Genomic DNA, 17565 nt, shown 5'->3' on the forward strand with positions numbered 1-17565 from the left:
GATCTCTTTCATGAAATTGTTATAGGGGTAGGGGTATTTGTTTGAACAACTATTGGGGTTGTTTCTTTTACTGAAACAGCTATAGGGGAAGAGCCCTTTTGTTGAAACAGTTATATGTTTGGAGTTCTTTGCTAATGTAACAAGTGTGGAAGAGGTCCTTGCTAAAAAAAGGCAATTTTGGTAGATCTCTTTGCTGAAACAGCTGCAGTGGTAGAGCTCTTTTGTGTAACAGCTATTTGGGTAGAAACAACTAGAATTGTATAGGGGTATGGCTCTTTTCTGAAGCAACTATTGGGGTACATCTCGTTATTAAAATGGTTGTTGTGTAGATCTCTTTGTTGAAATCGTTATTCGGATAGAGCTCTTTGGTAAAGCAGCTTTTGTGGTAGTGTTCGTTGCTAATCAGCTATTGGGGTAGAGCTCCTTGCTGGAATGGCTATAGGGGTAGAGTTCGTTGCTGAAAATGCTATTTTTGTTTAGGATTTTGCTAAAAATGCTATTTAGATTAATCTCTTTTCATATGAGCAGTAGAGTTCTTATGCTAGAGCTCCCTTACATGGTATATCGGCTCACCATTGGATTGATAAGGATGCAGAGCAAATATGTTGTTCATATAACATGCGTTGTTGTTGCCGACAAGCTAAACATTGTCCTAAGGGGCATAGTTGACCATAACACCATTTGTGACCATTTCTGTGAAGTCACATCCAGAGCTTACTGAAACAATCTGTGTTACGGTCCTGTAACATACACTGCTAATTGTGACAAAAATTCAGTGCAGCCCGACAGTTTTATGTTAGTTTATCATCAACAGCATACCATTTAAAAATGCATTAGTTATTACATAACATTTAATGGCAATTTTGTGAAAAGGAATACATACATGATTTAGTTCCATAACTGTTTGCAAAAAAAATATGTTTCACTTTATTCATTTTCCTTCTCTTTACACCAGTTTATGAAGTTTTTGGCACGGCAGAATCAAAGACCATAATTGGATAGGTGACGTCTTGGTGGTCACGTGATCGAATGCTGTAAGGGTCACTTTTACTTTAGCCTTGAACTCTTGAAAATATGTCAAGGTCTTCTATATGCTTAAACTTAACAAACCATTCCTTTATGCTACTGGACAAGTAGCGTTGTCCCTGACTCCATGACTACACAGTAATCAGCAAAAAGTGTTTGACTCTTATATAAGTGACATAGAAATCCGAAATCATTTGGACAAAATCCAGTTTCGTTCATCAGTCAAATATCGTGAATCCGGGTCTTCTGGCGAAATGGAATAAGTTGATCATGTGTCTCAACACAATTGACCCAAATGACCTTCCAAAGTAGGTCAATGTCATTCAGTTGAGAAAATTTAACAAACTTTCGTGAACCCTGACATTCTGTACAGAAAAAAAAATGGCGATCAGATCCACCCCCCCCCCCCCCCCCCCCCCCCCCCCCCCCCCCCCCCTCCTCTTTTTTATTTGCCCTATGCTACATTGAAAATGTGACTTGAATAACGTTAAAAGCCTCCATTCAGGATGTTTCTGTTCGAAAGATGTGCCGGACGCTGCGTCATGGCCATTCAGCTCGTTAAGCCGTCCTTTTGGCAGATTTAATAAAATTATAACGGTACTTATGCATAGGAAAATACGGCACACTCCCGTCTTAAACAATCTGATTGGTTTATTAAATACAGCGCGTGCGGCTGTACGTATATTAATTACATTATCAAGTATGTAGCTGCATGACGATGCCTTCGTTGAAGCTGTTATTAGAGTCAGCTGTTAAGTCACACGCCATGAGGTCATAAGATACGAGATTTTATTATCATCGGGTCCTAGTATATATTTATAGTATTTAGAAGGAACATTAATAGTGTATATTGTATCCTAATTGATGATGGTTCATAAATGTAAGCAACGAAGTCAGGCTACATGCATGTAGGTTTTGCAACGTGGTTTTAAATTACGAGCCAGGATTAAAAAAAATACGTTCCTGTTTTTATGACGATGAAATATACTAGTTGTTATCTATACTAGATCGGTATTTGTTTTTAATTACATAATATCGGTGAACTCCTAGTTCTGTCACTCCTCGTCGGTTTTGTTTGTATAAAACGTGCCTATGCCATCCCATATTTTCTTTTCTCGCCTATCCAAATGCGACGTGACTAAACACCACAGACCACGCGGAGGATTTTTTTTCTTCCTCAATTGATATATTATTCGGTGCATTGTGTCGATGTACGGCCGAGCATCTCGCTGTGTACGCGGCCTAAACTTGTCACGACCCCCGGGGTTAAAGCTCGCCCCGTATAACAGATGTATTATTCAAAGGTAAACCCCGTGGGTGTGCGTTCCTCAAGCATGAATAATAAATGCTTGAGTGGAGTCCCCCAGGGCGTCAGCTGGAGAAAGGTATATATACACTACGAGCCCCAGCGATCGATCGCCCTGCTAGGCTAGGGACAGTGGTTTCAGCCACGCCAGTAAGCTTATTATAAAATAAGCCGGCTTTTCAGTGCAAAAACTGGGGGTAGAGCTCAGGGTCTGAATCGATATCTCAGATCGCCTATCTATTGAAAATTGTCGGTTACAGGACAAGCCCGAGTCTCTAATCACATGGACTTGTCCTGCCCAGCCCGTCGGTCTGGACTTTATCCAAGTGCTGGTTAGATTATGCACCACTCGGGGCCATCGCAACGTGTCATGAACACAGGTGTCTCGGTTTGCCCGACCCTAACATCAAAGTGTGTGTGTTTTTTTTTTAAAGACATTTTTCCGGAAAATACCCCCACCTATAAAATAGGTATCCAGAGCTTCTACTTTCGTTTTGTCTCCACGGTGATTTGTTTTTTATCAGCTGGACCCTCGTCACGGTAGGATTGACACCCCTCCGTCTCGCGCCAATTTTATCTCTGTACTTTGTCGTACCGAGGCACGAAAAATACCCACGCCCTCCAGGGGGAAATACGTCACTGCCATACTGTTCCTACCCACGACAACAACCATCCACGTGGGGTCGGCTAGCCCAATCAGGGCAGGGAGCGGCGCGCGAGGAGCGAGTGACGTTACAGCCTCGTCCATATATGGATATTGCCCCATAGTTGGTCCCCACCCATTCTCAGGGACGGGATTTGTATGCCTTCGCCCACACAAAAACTACGCCGACCCAGGGAACAAAATCCGTCTCGATTTTTCACTGGTGTTAAGGTGAGTTGATCTCTCTACATGTTTACCTGTGTCAGTTTGAATTTCACATTGTATTTCTGGTTTGTTATTACTCTCATATGAAAACACACAGCCAGCCCCAGGGTCATGGGCAGACCGTCGCGGAGCACGTCTGGCCGAGAACAAAGAATACCTCCAGTTAGACTGCCAATATACCACTCTAATCGTTACACACTGTCACATGCTATATCACAGTGACGAGAAATAGAACTGTTTAATTCAATAAACAGTTAGTTTGACCGTGAGACTGAAAATGTGGGTGGAATCGACTGTGTATCCAGTTGATCGGCCATATTGGCTAACGAAACTGGGGCCCGCCACGGGGTATTTGTTTTCAGTTGATAAACATGTTAGACCAGGGTCTTTTAAGCAGGTTAAAACATATCCACTAAAACGTAAATTAAATTCAAATGATATTTTCTTTGTGTTATGAAAATAAACCCAAGACATTTGTCGGATGTTTAGTGACTTATGATTATAATGTCAATATATATATATAAACAGCACACATGCAGTGACATGGATCTTCAACATTTAAAGAACATGAATAGATCTAATATAAACAATTGCAATGAAAAAAAGAATTGTCATCTTATCCCACTGTTAATAACGTTGTTATACACTATCATTGTATGTGACATGATGCTGGTAATTGAATAAGAAAACTCTTGGTATGTAAAGGAATCTCTACTGTACATACCTGTATAAAAAAAACTAAGGTGATGCTTTTATAAAATTCATGATCATCCACTACTTATTTGTAAATATAAGTAGGTCCCGAAAGATTTCCTTTTTGTACAGATCATGTAGACGAACAAATCATAGTCATTCCAACAAAGCTACAACATTGATACTCAGACTTGTTTACAATACCAAGACTTTCCATGAATGAAACAAACAAATAAAATCTTTATCGTTAAACAGAACCGTAACAAAATGACAGATTAATCAAATATGTTAAGAATAGACTTTGTCCTCTTTCTGAACCATCCACCTGATAGATCACTGGTTTATATATGATATTTATATAACTGTATATACCACAGCATTAATACACAATGTCAGAGACAGCTGGGTTACTCCCACTTGAAGGACAGGTCAATATTTTGATTCACCATAGGATGGGTTTCTTCATAGGCAAATTAGTTAAAGGATGTAGTTGATCATTTTGGTGCTTGGTGGTTCCCTGAAATAGAGGTCATCTTTATGTGTTGGATTGGTTACCTCAAGGTCAAGGACACCTTGTCTTCACTGTGTAATGGTTCTTTACCTCAATGTCAAGGACATCTGCTTGTATAATTTTCTGTATGATGGTTCCCTTTCTTCAAGGCTAACTAATTACTACCTTCAATTGACTTATTTGAACTTTGAAGGGTCAACTTAAGGTCAAGGGAAATTGATCCTGATGAAGGGCTCACTTACCTCAAGGTCAGTTATTTCATTTTGCTAGTCCTGGTGTGAAGTTGATTGCTTACCCTGGGAACAAGGACATTGCTTGCCTTAAGGTGTGGTTGGTGGTAATATTTGTCCCTTATTTCAAGGTTTTGTTTGTTTGCTGGGTTTATTAATCTCCCCATGAACAGCCAGGGTCATTTTGAAGTAGGATCTTCCTGTAGCAGTTGGTGACTACCTCAATGAACAAATACAGGAGGCGTGTCACATGCCGTCCTGAGCCTTAAGGGTTAAGTGTTTTACCCAAGGACACAACAGCACAGATATGCCTGTTTCTCAGCTTCTTGAGAAACAAAAATCGACACAGGTACGTAGTCAGCGGCAAATCATGAACCTCGAAACTTCACCTGAGATTACGTGGCTGATGTTCTATCCGACTGACCTATCATGGCCCCTATTTCATGGGTAGATGCTTATTTTCTTACAATGTAGTTCCTCACTTCTAAAGTCAAGGACATTGTAATGTCTGGTGAGTTTGGCTGATTATGATATTCTTGACGTGTAATTTGCTGTGCATGAAAGATCTGGGGCAGTTCATTGTTTAGTATAGTTCCCTTCCAGTGATTAGCTGAATCTCTTAATTAGTGAAAATCTCATTTCTCCTTTACTTGAACCTAAGTATGTGTAGGCAGGTAGGAAGAGACTGTGTGTTAAGTAAACAGTTTCATAAAATTTTGTTAAGATAATTTTACGAGAAATGATTTTTTTCAGGATAAGAAAATTTTGTTAAACTCTGTTGCCTTATCCAGCTGGCCTAATCACCTGGACACAGGTTAAGTTTTCCTTGGTATGGTGTCGGTCTTAATCTGTCACCTTATGGTCAATGGCAAATGGCCTCATGCTAGTCAAAGGACACTGGCTTTTCCTGTGTGTGATGGGTTCAAACTTAGTCTCATCAAAAATGAAAAAAAAGGAAGTTTTTCTGGCCCTCATTTGAAGATGCATGGCCATGCCAAATATGGATCACCTTTAGCAGACATGAAAATGTCCTGAAACGTTCCCATTCTAAAGGTATAACTTATTATTTCCCTCTTGGGACATCGGGACCTCTTTATCACCATTGTGATTGTCAAACATCCATGATAGAGAGGGGGGTTGTTAAAAATGTTTTGTCAATCAGAATAAAAAAATATTAAGTTACTATGGTGACATAATTGTATTATGAAGACGTAGGACTTTTTTGATTGTGAAAGTAATTTGTCTTTTCAATAATTTTATTTTCATTTTTAAGCAACCTATGTGGAACCCCAAGTGTTATGGGCAGTAGGTAGAGCCTGAACCCAGGAGTGGGTCCATTATGTTTATAATACTTGGGGTTGATCCAGGATTGGGGTGTACATGTATAATTTGTCTGCTTGTCTAGGACAGGTTTTGTTGGGGTAGGGCAAACTGGGGTCATGGGCCTAGCTATTCTGTATGTGAATAGAACATGGGCATGCTTACTAATGAATATCAAGGTATCAGAGATGATCGGGGACATGCTTGTTATACATGCATGTACATGAGAAATTTATTTCAAACAAAATGATATCTTTTCAGGGTTTATGCTGACCTGTATGTAAATAAAATTAATATTCAAATGACTCCAATTTTTAGAGAGATTCATTTAAAATGTGAAATTGATTCATTTGAAATGTAAAATTTATGAATTTATTAAAGTTAACAATTGCAGAACAAATCATCTTGTAACTTACATTTATCACTCTTGCCCCATCACTGATGATAACCTGCAAGGGGTGTCTTTCTGTGATAGAAACCAGCGTACCTGGAGAAAACCCCTCACACCTTTACACGTCTGATTGAGGAATCAAAACCCAGCCATGATCTAATTGAAAGGCGATTGTGTTACCACTATGCCACCCGACCACACGGAAGAGATTCATTTGCCCCAATAATTTCAGTCGCTTAGCTTGATCATCGTTAATAACCATGTACAATGCTAAACTTGGTGATATGATTTAATAAAAATGTTTCTGAACTTTCATCCATCATGCTGCATGTGCAGGAAACCCTACATTGAACTTTTTACACTCATATCGTATCATCTTGCTGCTTGATATGAAATATTGATTTTGTCATTTCTGTAGACAATTTGGGATAGGAATTAATATAAAGTCTTAGCTTGTTTGCCTAACAGTAATGTTTTTAAAAATTAACTAAATGCATATAATGCCATTTTCCTTCATCGCATTTCTCGGATGCTAATATATAGCCTTTTTACATTCGAAGGATGATTACCTGGTAAACAGTTATCTTCGCTATTATGTTATACATTTTATTTTGTACATTTCTGTAGAGATATTTATTATATTTTTTTTACCAGTGAAATGTAATAAATCACAACTTGATAAAAATATAAATCATCACAGATTATATCATCACAGTGATAAAGATCTTATATCATTTTTAATGATGATGCTATGTAATATGACCTTTGTTTTTTTTACCAATCAATATGGTGCTTTCTATATTCAATGCATTGAAATCCAATGATTTTTCAGTTTAGATTCTTAGCAAAACTGACCAGGTAACAACAGGAAAAAACGTTAAAAATTGCCTTGAGTAGCTCATTTTTAAAAATGGTCACATGTTATGCTTCTTATTCCTGCACTTTTTCAACACATATATTTGTTTTCTCTTTCTTTCTTTTAAATTATAACTGGACGCCACAAACAACCCCATTCTTAGTGTTTTTTTAGCCTTATTTTCTCCAAAATTAACTTGAAAATTCTCAATTATGCTGATAGTGTAGAACTCCTGAAAAATAGTGAAAAAAAATGACAGCACATATTAAAACAAATATGGATTTGATAAAACAGGACAGTCAAGGGTCAAAGTTGGTGTCTATCTAGCTAGAATTTACACTGCATTTTAAAATTTGTAAGAATGCCACTCATACAACACATTATTGACATGTGAATTTTCAACATTGTATCCATGTAAAAAATTGCCAATTTGTCAAATTGGATTTTTCCGAAATTCCCAGGAAAAACAATAGGATAACCTGAAAAGAGCTGAGGAACCATATGTATGTTCACGTGTATCCCATATAGTCACGTTGTAAATCACTAAATGGTTGTACGATGATTCCTCTATCATATGGCCATATGCATTAAAATGATATTTAATGTTTGTAATGTGTAGTTGTAAACATGATTTGTATAGTAATAGTTAAGGGTGTGTTGTGATGTGTTTGTCCTATTCGGCCATTGTTCATGTTGGGGTGCTTATCCATTAAAAAATATGTGGTAGCTCAAGTTACCTCCCTTTACATATGCAGTAAGAGACGAGTTAAAGTTTTAGCATTCTAAGCAACTAGTTATGCACTATGATCTTTTGTCAGAACATAAGATAAAAAAAAAACCTAGATACACTTCATTTGCCGGTCTCATGTTATTTATTGAAATTATTCACATGCCAGTTTTATCCTACTGAATTTGAAATCTGAAAAAAAACCCAACTAATTATGAAAATAGCAACGTTTGTGATGATCAATTGATTAAAAACCATAACCCATCAATTGTCTTCAAAATTGATTAATCAGCACATTGTGTACAACATTCATATAACATATATATATATTTGGTTGGGTGCTGTAGATCGTGAGTACGAGGCCCGGTCAGGGCACGAGTCAAAAAGTTGTCTTCCTTCATCATTTGTGTTACTATGTTATACATATTGACATAGTGTACTGCTTATTATACTCTATAGGTATAAATTAAAATGTAAGATTATGTACATGTTTCAATACAATATACTAGGCCTGTCGACTATTGCAGGGATTTTCACTATCGCAATATTTTTTATTAATTTTCATTATCAAACTGTTGTTGCATATTATCGCGATAGTATTTTGTTGACTTCATTTACCTGAACGTTCATTGCAATTCACTGTATTTGTAGAAAATGTTTTTATGTCTTGCATAATTATGCACTTTCTTGTCTCTATAATCTCCTTGGATCTAAAATTTTGAATCACCTGAACTTGTCATAGGCCGTCATATTGCATCAAGAGGAAGAATATACATACAACTTCCAACTAAGAGTTAATCTACATTGATTACTACACTTGATGCTATGTATGTGTATGCAATTATAAATTAAAATTATGTTTGTGAAAGTCACTGAATTAACAGTGCTTCCTGCTGCATTGGTTAGTGGGAACTTAGTTAATGATTATGTCATCGTAAGTCGTCAAGATTAGTTCTATCACTATTGAAACTATCCATAGTTCAGCACACTCATGGCTATTGTTACCTTTATGAATTTACCATTGATAAATTTAATCTCGACAGAAATGCAATTTAGCAACCTAATGATAGTTTGATGTGTTGTTGCGTTACAATTCAATGCTGACAACTCAAGAAGGTTAGAATGAATCCATTATTAAAATATGGAAAGAAAATTGCAAATGGTGACAAAATGTAGAATATTCAGAAGATTGTATTCATACTGTTTTTAAAGGACCAGTTAAATTATTAACATTGTAATTGTGCAGAAATATGAGTGCTGATGCAATAATGTGTAGGAAAACAAAATATAATATGAGGGTTTCATACAGAACAAAAAATGTATAGAGGTATTTATGTCCATGTTTCATACTGTTTTGCTTCATTTAAAGGGGAACTACTCTGTCAGACATTTATACTAGAAGTTTATACATTAGTAAACAGCTGTGTCGCTGTTCAGCAGCCATAAATCAAAAGAATAAATGTACTGTACATGTTAGTAAGTACAACTTGACCTCCTTCAAGTATTGCTGTCTATCTATATATGATGTAGGATATTAAAGATTTAATTTACCTTGGTGAAAAAAATGAAAGATTTTTTTTAATTACTTGAATTATTTCTCGGGGGGGGGGGGGGGGGGGGGGGATAATTTTTTTTTTTGGGGGGGAAAAATCAATATTTTAATATTTTAGGGGAAATGAATGTTTTATCACATCTGAGGGAAAATTAATGTTTTATTTCATCTGGAGAAAATTAATGTTTTATTATATCTGAGGAATAATAAATGTTCTATTATATCTGGGGAAAAATAGTTAACTTGCTGCAATAAGTAAAATTTCTCTTTGTGGCAGTACAAAATGCTTTTGATTTTATATCTCCTCATCATAATGGGAAATCAACCTTTAATATTTACTAGTAAGACAATATTTGACAATGTAATGGAGTTTGATTGAAAGTTATTGCACTGAAAATTGGATGAAAGTTTGGAAAAGGAACAATTTTGGTGGGTACTTTGCACTATGTTTCATTTAGAAATTTGCAGTAAAAAACATTATACATGAAACATAGCTAAAGTGGCTGCAAGAATTCCATGTTTTTGGCATGTGTGATGCTGAAAAGTCACATGGGTCCCAACCATTCACTGCACATATTATGAAATCGTTTTGTCTGATAGGCTTAATATCCATCAAGTTTCAATTTTAATTTTTGTCATGCTGTCATCATGGACATCACAACACACCTTTCATTCACAGACATAATTTTTGGTCCAGTGACTCTGGAAATTAGGGACGATGAGAATCTGGACTTTTAAGTTTTGCGTTTAGTTCAGTTTCTCAAAAAGTATCGAGTTATTCCAACCAAGTGTGGAATATATTTGTAGTGTAGTATGGATATCACAACACACCTTACAGATTAGGGGTGGGTATTGCCTAGCCATATTTTGCGGTATTTCACCCAATATTGCAATATATTGCAATATATCGCGCCATCTGACTCGCCATTTCTGCAGCAGAAACATAAGTGGAAATCCTGTTTGACTAATTTCAGAATCAAGTGTAAGTTTCATTTATTCCTGAATTACATGAATATCAACATCCAATACCGATCTCTGAATTCTGAGTTAATATTACTTCTCTAAACCTCACATTAGAGCCAACTGACCGTGAAATCAACTGTGACAGTAGGAAAACGTATAGACAATACTAACTTTCCTGTATTGATTAAATATCATTCTTTGTTGAACAAAAATGACATTTCATCAGTTTGAAATTCAAACAGCTAGGTGCAATATGTTACACAATTTTAAAGCCCTATAGGGTGTTACAGATAATGTGCATTTCTTTCTGTTCCAGTGTTGAGAACCAATACAATTTGTATTGTCTTTGTTTTTAAATTATTATCAGTCCATGGCGTCCATATATTGTCTGTTAGGAAATATTGAATTTTCCAAATTACACTCGAATATTTGTTGTTCGAGCTCCATGTGTTACCTCTGATAAAAAGTGGCTCGGGTAAATGTGAACAACAGCATTTGATGTTGGTTATAAACAATGATATTATTTTTATTATGCTCACTAAACATGCTGTAAATTGTATGTATATTTTGTAACACCTACAATATGTCTGAACAATATTGAATAAATTTTATTGGTTTGAATTTGTTAATTCAAATTCCTACAAATACACATGATAATGTATTTGCTTAACAGGGCTTTTTCAGAGGACTTTTAGGGGGGGGGGGCATTCCCATTTGAAATTATTTCATATTCAAGCCAAATTCCCCAAATTTGAAGTTATCACCTGAAAACTCATGAAAAAATGTTTCCCAATTTAAGGGAATCACCAATTTGATTTCAAAGAATGAGACAAAAAGGCCTCATCCCAAACCAGCGAGAAAAATCCCTGTTTTGATATTTTGTTCTTGTCTTTTTACTAATTTTTTAATTAAGACACCTTCAATTCAAAATCTGTTTGTATTAGTGATCGGAGGAAATTACAAAAATTATATGAACCATTAAGAATTAAAAGAAAACTGATAGGAAATAGAAATTATGAGGAAATAGCTTCAAATAAAAAAAAAAAAAATTGGCTTATCTAAAAAAGTATAACCTCTTGGTTTGTAATATCTGTCTACATCACACAGACCAAGTTTTGATTTATAGCTAGCAAAATACATAGCAGCATATCAATGGCACATGTGAAATTGCCATTTGTGACAATATTGATGACATTGATTTTAATAAGGTGACACTGTATAAAGCAATGACGTAATCCTATTGTGAGTCATATCACTCGTATACATGTATGACATTTTCTAAATTAGCGTTTTGACCAATTTTTCCTTAGGTACAGAAAGACTGACTTTTAACTACCAAAAATGAGAATGTAAGTGCGGGAGAACTGATATAAGATATTTTAATGTTAAAAGACATTTCCATTACTGCTCTGCTGATATTTGAGATATGTGATTCTGCTTCATAAAGAAGACATTAATCGAATTCCTTCTGTAGGCAGTTATTTTTTTTCTCAATTTCATCAGTTTGAGAGAATGCTGTTGCTGAATCATTGAACAATGCAATTTTTGTTTGTTTTCATTTGAAAGTTTGAAATCTTTCAACATTAACATGGTAATTTACTTCTTCACAAAAAAGACCCCGTTATTATTTGCAGTGTCTGTATTTCAGAATGTGCGAGAAACACTGCACAGTAAAGTTGTGGGATGTTACAAACATACAGTTGATGCAGGGATTTTAACATATAGTGACTACAGGAGATTTGTCACTCAGAAATAATTTGGTTCAAATTGCGATTAGTGCTTGCTGATATGTATGTATTTATATGTGTTTGTAAAAACTTATTCTTACCATTCATGTTTGTTTGAAAAGAATTAATAGGGTCAACATTTGATCAGCCAAAGAAACGTAATTGAATACATCTTAAGATGAAGAAATTTGTTTTTGTATGTTGAATTAATGGGACCAAAATAATTCTATCCAAAAAAAAAAACAAACAAACAAACAACACCCTGTCTCCTACCACGAAGTATTTGTTTGTAATTTAGTAATATGATTGATCAGTTTGAATAAATTATTGAAAAAAACATTAAAATCATGCACAATGACCTGCTTTATGTTATTGAGTATTTACACTTGCTGCCTTGCTTGAGTGTGGGGGAGGTAACTCATCATACACCCTCAAGTTTATGTGACATTGGAAGGTCACCTCTTGGGTTGATAAAAGTGGGCTCACCATTCAAATACAGTTTGTAGTCTCGGATTTTCCAATTGGCAATGGATAAGTGAAAACTCTGTATGTTTCTACATTTGAAATGAAAGTAGAATACTTAAGATTGGTTCTGGCATATCATTTCCAAGAAATAGGCTTACAAAAATGGCCGTGCTGATCGAGCTGGTTGAAGTGATTATGAGGCGAAACCTAATGTTAGCTTGTTTCCGCAACAGAGATTCTGATAGCAATGAAGAGGTTACATGGTTTAATCTATGCTTGTACAATGTATTAATAGAAACGTGCAACGCAAAAATAAAAATCACTGGAACAGATAATGTAGACTCATTCATCGGTAAAAAAACAATACATTTCTGAGACCAGTCTCTTTAAATGAAATTTATCAATGATCAAAATTAATATCTAATAATGAAAGCAGTAGATTAAGTACAATTTAAAAACCAAAATAATGGGACAGTGATTCACATCAATCTTAATTATATGTAGGGAATCATATGTTGTTCATAAAAAAACCACGATGGACATAACGGATAAATCAATCTAAGAATTGAATTGAATTAATTATACCAATTAAAATGAACTTCAAAAAATTGATTGTATCTTTCAGCCGAACAGTAACCTTACTACAGTAAATAAAATTTCATAAAATGACATATAGGATAATCATCAGTAAAACATCCAATGCACGAAAAAAACCCACCAAAAACTGTGATCTTATTTCCCGACATTTTATAGCTAAAAAACTACTTTCTTTTCTCCTGTATTTCGATCCCTCATGCACAGCACCTATGATCATGATTGGTCTTGGCACTTTGTAAGTCCTCATGCACAGCACCTATGATTATGACTGGTCTTGGCACTTTGTAAGTCCTAGATGATGTGATTTTACTTTTCCTTTGCCTTTGCGGCAGCAACCAGTAGGTCTGTATAACTTTGCTGTGTGGCTTTGGTTGCCAGACCTACATTCTTCTAAACAAACCAATTTGTACATGCGTGCATGACATATTTTGGCGGCTCATTTACATATATAGAGTGGAACACAATTACAATTGTGAAGAACTACCATATTGTTTCTCACATGATATCATCAGGGTATATATTCCATCATTCAACCTATTTTTGTAATTTTGTCAAACTTTATATGTTACAACAATATAAAGAGGCTTAGCTTAAACAACTTGAATGAAATGATTGGGTTACATGGAAATGAGATACTTTTCTGATTTCTACATTAACTGAGTTGATGGACCAATATAATTTGATTGCTGTTGATTATCTGTAGTTCGCTAGCCAGACACAGGTCAGCTTATTTCTCTAGCTTTACCCTTGGAGCTATATACTGTTGAACCAGGGATGGGTGGTTTGTCACATATAGTACCTGCTGTACTTCAGTAGGTGAAGCAATATATGTTTTACATATTGTAGCTACTGTATAAGGCAGTTTGGTTAGGTTTAATTATTGATAGGATGTTGTTTCTTTAATTGTTTCATCTTATATCCATGGGGTATGATACGTATATGGCTTTAATGTTAATTTGTCTTTCTTGCTTTATATTCTGGTACGGAAGCAAGAGTACAGAACCAGGGTACACTATGTAGCTATAGCTGTTCATGACTAGACAGTTGCAGGTTAAAACGCTGCCTGTCACACATGTAATACTCATTCCGTAACTCATTGATAGCGTGATTAATATAAGTTGATATGATTTGTTTTGCAATTGTTGTAAAATAAATTTTATATTTGATTGGTATTCTTTTAGTGTTTACTAATAAGATTTTGATTGTAAGATTTTATTTGATAAAAAAAGCATAATAATTCTATAACTTTTATGTTGGCAGTTATAAAAGATCTGTTTCAACTGCGAACACTGGTAATTTGACATTTAATAAAACAATTCTGCAAAATATGTTGGTCTCTATTTAAATATGTTTATTATACAATGTGGAACTGTCAGGTTTTTACTCCAGTCGTCTCCCTTTAAGCAGATTTGGACAGATTTGGTAAGAAATCAAAATCAAGAGTTTTTTTTTCTTAGTGTAAATCTTCTTCTGATTCCTTCAATACTTTGATTTGCAGATTCTGTGCAAAATACTTAATAGGGCATATTTTGTCAAACAAAATACTTGATTTTCAGGCTAAGTTCGGATGTATTTATTGTAATTTTCCATGGTGCGCAGAATCCTGATTAAAAAAATCCCAACAGGGGATTATGTTATATATATAGTATACATTTGGAACAAGCTAACCAAGGCATTATGCTTAGAGGAAAAATTAGATTACTTAAAATTTGCCTTTAAATTATAAAAAGAGGGAATTTAAATTTAAGTAACCTTTATGCATGTAATGCTCCTGTAGTGCCATGTGGTGACTATGACTGGTATATATCAGAGTCCTTATATATAGTTCACTTCCCACATGCATTAAATTGAATTGCACTATAGTTTAATTCTATTTGGTATTACATACAAAAAACGTAAAAAGCTTTACTAAAATTCACACAACCTGGTTTTACCGCATTTTTTTTTATGGTGGATGCATACAACGATTCAGTTTGTACTGATTCTTAGATCTGAATGCAATGTCTCAATTTGTAGATCAAGGCACTGATAAATTTGAAATAAGTTATATTTTCAAATGACTTGCTGCCTGAGCTTGCATAATGCTAATGGAGATAAGTTTTTGTGGGGTTTTTTTTGTATTCTGTTCATTTAACTACGGTACCTATATTTTTTCATTTTTTTTTTATTGTTGTGCAAAATATATATGGTGTCATTTTATGAATGTATTAGAGGAAACCGGTCTATTAACATTGAATTTAAATGCAATGTTTTTTTTTTCTGTCTCAATATTTGCTGTGTTAAACTGGCGACAGATAGAGCTGCGTGTATATATATAATGATGGTAGGCCATTGACAGGTGGTACATGTGTAACCTCCATATCCTACCTTGTTACAGCATGTGCACCATTGAGCGAGGAAATATATATACATACAGTAGGAAGTGAGGATGTTTTCATCAGCATGGCAATAGAAATTTGATATAGTTCACTGTGAAGGATCATATGGATAATTAATTGTATTGAAGCAATTGTCAGACAGGTGATTTTCTTAGTTGGGCAAAAGGATTTGTATTGTTTTTTCTGTTCCTTGTGAATATTAATGTTTTGGAATGAAATGCTGGTTATGATACCCGTCATGTGACAGAAGCTGCTAATAAATACGCCTGCTATATTGATGTGGACGTTCATCTCCTGAATCTGATATATGTCTTGGCTAAGATTTGGTCACAGTGAGACAATTAGTGAAGGGAGTCTTTTTCTAATAATTTAAAAGATAGTTTTAATTTGTGTAAAATGTATCGAAATAGATATGTGAACTGTCTATATGTACAAAGGACCGGTACAAATATGCGTCTTCGATCTTGATTGTTTACCGATTTCTATCGGTAGTGTGTTTGATTGGAAAAGTCAAATTCCAACAACACTGCCAGTACCTGAAAAAGCATTTCACACTCAATGTGTCACCATCATCATCAGTTTGAGTATATAGTAGTGGCATTTGTGACTTTTAGACAGTTTTACAGTGGCAGGTAAAATAATCCGTGGTTTTAAACAGTTTTAAACTTTAAATGCGGCAAAGTGATCAGGCGTGGATGTATCCGTGGGAGGGACAATCAGATTGGGAGGCACCCTATACTTATGTATTAGGGGACACAGCCATGCCTTATACACCAACAACACAACCTCCTCCTCCACCTCCTCCCCCTCCATCCCAACCCAGGGGTGGGGGGATGGGGGCAAGAAGGCCAGTTGCCCCAGGGCATGACTTCATGTATACAGGTAAGTATCCACACGGAAAGGTACATGTACATGTGAAGTTAATAAATGTTGATTTGCCATTGACCCAGATTTTCTTCATTTATACATTTTAAAATGTCTCTATCAAGATATATACATATTCCCATCAGTTAAAAAGCAAAAATATTCATGCATTACAAGAGTTTGTGGGTTGTTTTGCATCAGGCTTTCTTAAGGTGGAACCTCTTCACACATTTTACTTGATCAATCATGAAATTTAGCATAACAAAAATTGAAATTATTCAATATTGAGTGTTTTTTCTCAAAAATGCTCACTTATTTTGAAAAAAAGATAACAGGCTTTATAATAGCCATAGGGTAGAGTATACCCAGCAAAATGTTTGGCTGTATACGTGGTTGGTAATATGATTTGTTTTATATTTACTCATATTAGAAAGTACAACACAAATAAATGCTGATAGCCATATGCACTGAACAGTACCTTGGTAATGTCTACAAGACCCAAATCATCAGCTTACATTGTTAGCTTAGCTTAGCCATGATTTCTAGCATTTAAATTTAAAATATACTGGAAAGAATTTGAAGGAATCCAACATAATTTTGTGCCTTCATTAGAACTGTATGCATCAGTGCGTTTTGACTAAGTTTTAAAAAGGTACAAAAAAATACAGAATGCATTAAAACTAGTCTTCAGTGATGCCTTACAGCCAAGATGATAGATGTTTTCATTACAAAAAAGTGAAGCTAGTTTCACTCTAAATAGAAGCTCGAGTCGTATGCAGAGTATATTTTTCATGTCTAGATATGAAATGTTTTTATCTTGTGTTTTCCAGCTGTATACATGTACTAAATATTACACAGAGACCAAAATATTTCTTGATCAACTACTACATGGTTTTTATAGGAAAGGTGCTTGAAATTTTACATTTGGTATTTGAATTTTACCCAGTGCTGATTTTTTTCTTGCCTGCAACTTTCAGTAAGACTATGGTGTTACTTTCCTTGATAGTGACCTATAACGTGTGTGTATTTCGTCGATATTGACCTATAACGGAGTGTGTATTTCGTCGATATTGACCTATAACGGAGTGTGT

The 17565-nt window shown here is 35.1% G+C and overlaps 1 protein-coding gene across 9 annotated transcripts in view; it reads left to right on the forward strand.

Annotated features, from left to right (window-relative positions):
• Nucleotides 1-2785: 2785 nt before the first annotated feature.
• LOC117321768 (NGFI-A-binding protein homolog) overlaps nt 2786-17565 on the forward strand; it is a 63299-nt gene continuing 48519 nt past the window's right edge. For all 9 annotated transcript variants that reach the window (XM_033876288.1, XM_033876289.1, XM_033876295.1 and 6 more), the window contains exon 1: nt 2786-3206. The gene's annotated coding sequence lies outside the window, so the exon portion shown is untranslated. The remainder of the gene's footprint in view (nt 3207-17565) is intronic.

The sequence above is a fragment of the Pecten maximus genome, chromosome 2, assembly GCF_902652985.1.
Source record: "Pecten maximus chromosome 2, xPecMax1.1, whole genome shotgun sequence".
NCBI lineage: Eukaryota > Metazoa > Mollusca > Bivalvia > Pectinida > Pectinidae > Pecten > Pecten maximus.